Source organism: Rhinolophus sinicus, linkage group LG09 (genome assembly GCF_036562045.2).
Source record: "Rhinolophus sinicus isolate RSC01 linkage group LG09, ASM3656204v1, whole genome shotgun sequence".
Classification (NCBI taxonomy): domain Eukaryota; kingdom Metazoa; phylum Chordata; class Mammalia; order Chiroptera; family Rhinolophidae; genus Rhinolophus; species Rhinolophus sinicus.
In genome coordinates this window covers 56063060-56070900 of record NC_133758.1, presented here as the reverse complement: position 1 = coordinate 56070900, position 7841 = coordinate 56063060, and the positions used below count along the sequence as shown (strand labels likewise).

The following is a 7841-nucleotide window of genomic DNA, read 5'->3' as shown; positions in this document are numbered from 1 at the left end:
AATTCTCTGAGGTCAGCATCATCTTAATACCAAAACCTGATAAAGGCATTACAAGAAAGGAAAACTACACACAGATATCTCTCATGAGCAGAGATGCATCAATCCTCAACAGAATATTAGAAAATTAAATCCAGCAGTATATAAAAAGAATTATGCACCCTGACCAAGTGGGATTTATTCCAGGTATGCAAGACTGATTCAACATTAGAAAATAAATTAATGTAATCCATCACAACAAGCTAAAGAAGAAAATCATGTGACCATATCAATAGATGCAGAAAAAGTACCTGACAAAATACAATACCCATTCATGATTAAAAAACAAAATAAAACAAAAAACAACTCTCAGCAAATAAGGTATACAGGGAAACTTCCTCAGCCTGATAAAGAGCATTTACAAAAACCCTACAATTAACATATTTAATGTTGAAAAACTAATGATTCCCCTATAATATCAGGAAAACAGAAAGGATGTCCCCTCTCACTACTCCTATTCGACACTAGACTAGAAGTCCTAGGCAATGCAATAAGACAAGAAAGGGAAGTGAGAGGTATCAATTTTGAAGGAAGAAATAAGACTATATTTCTTAACAGATGATATAATCATCTATGTAGAAAATTCTAATGACGCTCCTAGAACTCGTAAGTGGTTATGGCAAAGATGCAGGATATAAGGTTCATATAGAAAGTCAATTGCTTTCCTATATGCTGGCAATGAACAATTAGATTTTGAAATTAGAAGCATAACACCACTTATATTAGCGCCAAAGGAAATACTTCCAACAGAATATGTACAAAATCCCTAGAACAAAGATCTAGGACCCAGAAGAAGAAGCTAGAGTTTTGTAGAGGATAACTACAAAACTCTGATTTAAAAAAATCAAAGATCTAAATAAGTAGAAAGATATTCCATGTTCATATATAGGAAGACTCAATATTGTTCAGATGTCAGTCTTTCCCAACTTGATCTTACAGATTCAATGCAATCCCAATTAAAATCCCAGTAAGTTACATTGTAGGCATCAACAAACTGACTCTAAAGTTTATACATATAGGCAAAGTCCCAGAACGACAATACAGTATTAAAGAAGAAAGAGGAGTAATGCCACTCAATTTCAAGGCTTAAATAAAGTTGCAGTAATCAAGACTGGTACTGACTAAAGAATAGACAAAGAGATCAATGGAATACAGTAGAGAAACTAGAAATAGACCCACATGAATAGAGTCAGCTGGTCTTTGGCAAAAAGGTCGATATCAATAGTGAAAAATCATGTTGACAGCATATAACCTTGATATGATGTGATGAAAATGACATTCTACCTCTGTGGTCTTCCCATAACCCCAAGTCTAATGATGAGAAAAACAGATAAGTTTCAATAAAGGGACATCTTACAAAATGCTTAATCCTCAAATTGTTAAGATGATCAGTTAAAAAAAAAAAAGGAAAATCTGAGAAACTATCACAGCCAAGCCTAAGGAGACATGACAAGTAAATATAATGTGCTCTCCTGGGACAGAAAAAGATGTTAATAAAAAACTAAGGAAACCAGAACTATGGGCTTTAGTTAATAATCATTTCTCAATACTGCTTCATTAATTGTAACAAGCATATCATGCTAATGTAGGATGCTAATTTTAGGAAGAATTGGATGAGGGAATATATAGGAACTCTCTGTAAAATCCTCTCACTCTTTCTGTAAATCCTAAAAGAAAAACTTAATTTTTAAAAAATAAGTAACTGCAGCAAGCAAGTCTTAGATCAACAGAAGACTATTTTGCGGACTATTTTAATGTTGGGAATGGCCAGTGCATTTGATAATAAAAAGTCAACTCTCTTTTAGTTGGTTTTCTAAATTCTCTCCAAACGAGGCACCCATTACTGTCTGAGCTGAGGGTGGGCACCCCCACTGCCTTCCCCTTCGTATGCATTGCTCCAAACTTCTTGTATTTTTATGGTAATTTTTATTTTACTTGATATTTTTGCTATCTTTATGTATATTTGTGGTCATTTTTCTATTGGATTTTTATCTTTTTCATTACTAGTATGTAAAAGCTTTTTACACCTAAACACTATTAACTTTTTGCATTAGTTTTCTAAGGTAACACAAATCCCACAAAATCTCACAGTTCTGGAGGCTGGAAGTTTGAAATCAAGGCACCGGCAGGGCCATTCTCCCTCTGAAACCTGTAAGGGAATCATTCCTTGCCTCTTCCTAGCTGTTGGTGATTTGCCAGCAAATTTTGGCATTCCGTGGCTTGAAGGTGCATCACTCCAATCCTGCATTTCACCTGGCCTTCTTCTCTGTGTGTGTGTCTGTCCCTGTGTCCAAATTTCCTTTTTATAAGGATACCAGGTGTATTGGATTGGGGCCCACCTGAATGGCCTTATTTGTACTTGACAACCTCTGTAAAGGTTCTACTTCCAAATAAAGTCACATTCTGCGGTACTGGAGTTAGGACTTCAATCCCTTTTTGGGAGGTACACGATCCAACCCATAGCACTCTCTGACGGTCATTTCAGTTGTGAATTTTTTTACTAGTGACTTCATTCTTCTTTAATATTTGTGGTTCTTTTTAGCATAAACACATTTCATATTTTCACATGGTTAAATCAGTCATGTTTTACCTTTATGACTTCTGAGAAACAAATGACTTCTCTAAGTTTTTAGAATTATTAGTCCATATCTTATTGAAATGTTTTATTGATGTTTTCATGTTTAAAATTTAATTCCTCTAGAAATTAATCTGTGTGTGGTACAGAAGTATCTCTTGATTTAAACATAGATGCGTACTTCTTAAAGACAAACAGTTCTTGCCACATTGAGGAAGAAAATGTCCCCTGACAGCCTCTTAATTAGCAAAGAACCTCCCCTGCCCCAGTGGAATCAGTAAACAAAACTATTATCCAGTATAATAGTTTTTAGTCTTGTGTTCTTTTCCTGCTTCCTTTCAGGCTTAGCGGGGTAAGAAAGCAGTCACAGACCTCCTTCTTTCAAAGGCTGCTCCCTTAGCAACACAATGAGAGGCTTAGAAATGAACACTCCAGAAAAGACTGGATTAAATTATTAGCCAAGAACTGTAACTGTCCTCAATCTCCATCTGAGAGAAAAGAAAAGATGTCACTCATTCTTACACTCATGGACAGACTTACACCTATGCTCACACACATATGTTATACTCAGATATATGAACATATACTGAATTTTAAAAATACAACTCTAAAATCCAGCTGTCTTACTATACTCTATTATTATATTTTTTTTAATTTATTGGGGTGACAATTGTTAGTAAAATTACATAGATTTCAGGTGTACAATTCTGTATTACATCATCTATAAATCCCACTGTGTGTTCACCACCCAGAGTCAGTTCTCCTTCCATCACCATATATTTGATCCCCCTTACCCTCATCTCCCACCCCCCACGCAACTTACCCTCTGGTAACCACTAAACTATTGTCTGTGTCTATGAGTTTTTGTTTCTCATTTGTTTGTCTTGATCTTTTTCTGTTTTTGGTTCATATACCACATATCAGTGAAATCATATGGTTCTCTGCTTTTTCTGTCTGACTTATTTCGCTTAGCATTATACTCTCAAGATCCATCCATGGTGTCACAAATGTTCCTATTTGTCACCATGTACCAATATTATTGTTTTGAAAGGGACAATTAATGTACTTACATTTTGTCTCGTTCCTTTCTAATGTTTTTGCCTAATTTCTTTGTCTTATTGCATTATTTAGAATTTTGTAGACATTGTTGATTAACAGCTCATTGAGCATATGTATGTTGTCTGACTTGAGTAAGGATGACTCTGGTGTTAACTAATTAAACTTGACTTTAGCTGTTCTCTTGTGACAGATTCTCTTTCATTAAAGTTTAAATTAAATTAAATTAACTTTTAAATTGAATTAAAAGGGCTTTCCATGCCATCCATATTTATTGATCTATTTATGTTGTCTACCACTTTTTTTAATTGATATGCAAATATAAAGAATGTTTGTTTTAAAAACTAAACCTGAAATATTTCTGACATACAAAAGTATAAAGTACAATTTAATAAACACACATACAAGGTGTGATTAAAATAAATATGGTGAATGTTTAAATTACAAAAATGTATTACAGTACAAGACACGTTGCCATTAACCCCCCTCAAAATACTCCCTCTCACTTTAAACACACTTATCCCATTGTTCTTGCCACTTTCTGAAGCAGTTCTGTAAGTCTTCTTTAGTTATGCTGTCATGGCTGTCTCAATGTCCTGAATCCATTCAAAACGTTTTCCTTCGGTGGTCATTTTGATTTTGAGAAAGAGCCAGAAGTCGCACAGTGCCAGATCTGGTGAATAAAGTGGATGAGGACACACCATAATGTTTTTATTTGACAGAAATTGCCATACCAGAAGCGATGTGTGACATGGAGCGTTGTCATGATGGAGGATGAAGCAAAGACATTCATGAAAGAGGACTTCCAGAACTGCTTCAGGAAGTGGCAAGAATGATGGGATAAGTATGTTTGAAGTGAGGGGAAAAGTTTTGAGGAAGATTAATGGCAATGTGTCTTTTACTGTAATAAATTTTTTATTTAAACATTCACCATATTTTTCAATCATACCTCTCATATTTCATCACTTAGCTTGCACCCCAAAATAACGACTATCCTTTTGGTGATTTATCGATTTTTGTAAATTTATGATTCAATAATATTTCTATGCTACGAAACAGTCTACATTACATGTGTTATTGTTTTATAATGTTTGAAACTTTATATACATAGCATCAAAATCTAAACTTTACATTTATATGTCTAAAATGTTTCATAAATTGATAATAAGTATTTCTTTGATTAACTCAGTACAATGGGGACTGAAACTATCACTCAAGCCATTAATAAACATGTTACTTTGTACTCATTCAAATGATTACTGTGGTGAAGAAGAATGCTAAGTAGTGTTCATATGATCATTTAATTTTCTTTAAGAAAAAAATTCTGAACCTTGTTTTGCCAAAATTCATTCTGGAAATTCTATTTTCATTTTTAATCAGTAAGAAAGGACAGATGGAATAACATGATGAAATAAAGTTACCAAAGTTCTCCAGTTGTCAATTTTTCTTATTTGTAAAATTTCAATAAACAGAAAGGTGTTAGTCCAGTAAAAGAAAACAAAGCAGCTCACCAGTATGAGAATAACATGGGTAGCTTTGTTTTCAAGAGAGTACTGTGAAGAACAGATGGTACTGCAGACATGCTGAGCTGTTTTGTGGTGTCTCAAAAGGAATTCACCATGTACATACTATTGAGTATTACTAGAGAAAGAAGGTAGAAATGTCAGATGAATACTGTACTTAGAAATGTTACTGCTAGACAGTGATTGTACGTACTGACTACAATAAGGACTATAATACCCAAGTCTAGCATTAGTGGTATTCCTGTTGGCCGCAGTTTTTAAGATGACCACAGTATAGATGACCATGTTGATGAACCAGAAGAAAAGTAAAGAGGATTTAATGAATGTAATGATTTTGTTTTTGAGCCAGGCCCATTTACAATTAGTTGGAGTCATAGTCAGCACCTGAAATGTACTCTGGAGGCATGTTGTATACAGAGAAATACTTCGAATATCTCTTTGAATATAGAGCACTCTTTACATCCAATATCACCCATCTTGGGCCTAATTCCAAAATATGACATTATATTTGGAACCCCTCTGAATATGAGTGTCAGGGCATTAGCCAAAGTGAAGTGGGCAAGAATCAAATCTACAAGCTTCTTATGGGGGAGGATTAAGAAGGTGTACATATATAATGTAAATAAAAAGTAATTCCCCATGAAACCAATACAAGTTTGAAAGGTGAAGATCCAAAAAATTATGTCACTGGAAATCATTGTCTTTCAGTCTCTCTTAGATCTTCAAACCAAGGCCAGCACATCATAATAAGGCTCTGGGGAGAGCAGGACATGCCTCCTGAGATCTGAAAATGGCTAGTGCGACCCAAAGCCAAGATTTAAAGACCCTTATAGTCCCGTCTACCTTGGGTCGGGAATTTGGGAGGCCTGGCCCTTTTCCCCCAGGCTCCACTCTCCAGGGTTTGTCTACCACTTCTTGGTCATTTCTATTTTCCATGAAAAATTTAATTGTATATAGACTTAAAATGTTTGGGGACTTGCAGTTTCTATTCCAGCATAAGGAGTTTGGAAGAAGTTGTCACTCTATTCTCACAAATAAAAAGTTGAACAAACTGAAAATCAACAACTCTTCTTAGATCTGTCAGAGAATTGAGATCATAAGGTGAACCAGTGCCCTCAAAATGAGAGAGAGAGAGAGAGAGAGAGAGAGAGAGAGAGATTGAAATACAGAGAACCACAAGTTACCAGAATAAAAACCTCCAAGCAGAAACCTCATGGGAACCAGTGGTGCTTGGATTGGAAAACCTGAATTATAATTGACAAATTGCTGGAGTTCAGTAAAATCTTTAGGGGGCCAGTCTTAGAGAGGTGGTCTGCATACCTTTGTGAATTTTGCTTCCAGAAACTTCACCAGACTTTCACAGTGAAGATGGGAGAAAAATCCCCTGTGCTTCTGGCAGGGGGAGGGAAAAAGCAACCATATGAAATACATCCAGAACACTCAATTCTTATTAAGGCCTGTCCTTTAGTGAAACTAACAGAAACTAACTGTCTAGCAGGACGGGAAATACCCAGCTCCAGCCCTCTCTAGCTTTCCTCTCACCGAAGGGGGATAAAACAACCGAGAAGGAATAGTGAGGGACACAGCCAAAGAGCGCAGGCTCACTAAAAATCTGAGACCTAATCACAGGCCTATAGAAAGTTTACCCATTCCACACCTCACCAGCACATCAGTAGGGCTCCTGTACAACAGGAGAGACAAAAAAAAGGACACCAGAGGAAATTTTAACCTCTGACACCTACAGCTAGAGCAAACAGTAAACGCAGCCTAACCCCTAGCTGGATGAACATAAAATTTCACACTAACGGCCTATTTACCTCAGTTCTTTTTACTTAGTACATTATGCCCAGCTTTCAACAAAAAATTACAAGGCATACTAAAAGAAAAAATAAAACAGAAGCACACAGTTTGAAGAGATGAACGCACATTAGAACCAGACTCTGATATGACAGAAATGTTGGAATCATCAGGTTGGGAATTTGAAACAACTATGATCAATATGCTAAGGGCTCTAATGGAAAAAGAGGACAACATGCAAGAACAGATGGGTCATGTAAGCAGAGAGGTAGAAACTCTAAAAAAAATGTTTGCCTACAGCTAAACAAATTATTCTCAATTGTTAGTTCTATTTTATATCTGTGATTGTTTTTCACATTTCCAATACTGTATTTTATATTCTTTCTCTCTGTCTTGTAAACTTGCCAGAAACTTATCTATCTTATTGATTTTTGCAAAAGAAACAGTTTTGATTCTATTTCCCAATTGCCTATTTATTGCTTTGTAATTAATCAATTTCTGCTTTTATCTTTATTAATTTCATTTCTCCTGAGCTCATTTAGTTCATTTTGTAGTTATCTTTGTAACTTCATTAAACTAGTTTATGTTCATCTATTTTCATTATTTCTTACTGGTTAACAAATCATTAAGATCCTGAATCCATGTGACTGTGACAGTACTGAGTCAGTGACCTCATAGAAGTTGGGACTGGCAGGGGAAAAGTTCTCAATGCCAAGGTACAGGGAAGGGCTGAAAAAACAAGATGGATAGACTGTAACTTCTGGTTCCTTGGCACTAGTTATTCCTTTGCTACATCTATTTTAATGTCTGAAAATGTTTCATCATGGGATTGTACTACAGTATGTATATGAAAT

General features: G+C 35.4%; 1 pseudogene; it reads right to left on the bottom strand.

Annotated features, from left to right (window-relative positions):
* Positions 1-4963: 4963 nt before the first annotated feature.
* LOC141573040 (vomeronasal type-1 receptor 3-like) lies at positions 4964-5888 on the bottom strand (annotated as a pseudogene).
* Between the last annotated feature and the right edge of the window lie 1953 nt (positions 5889-7841).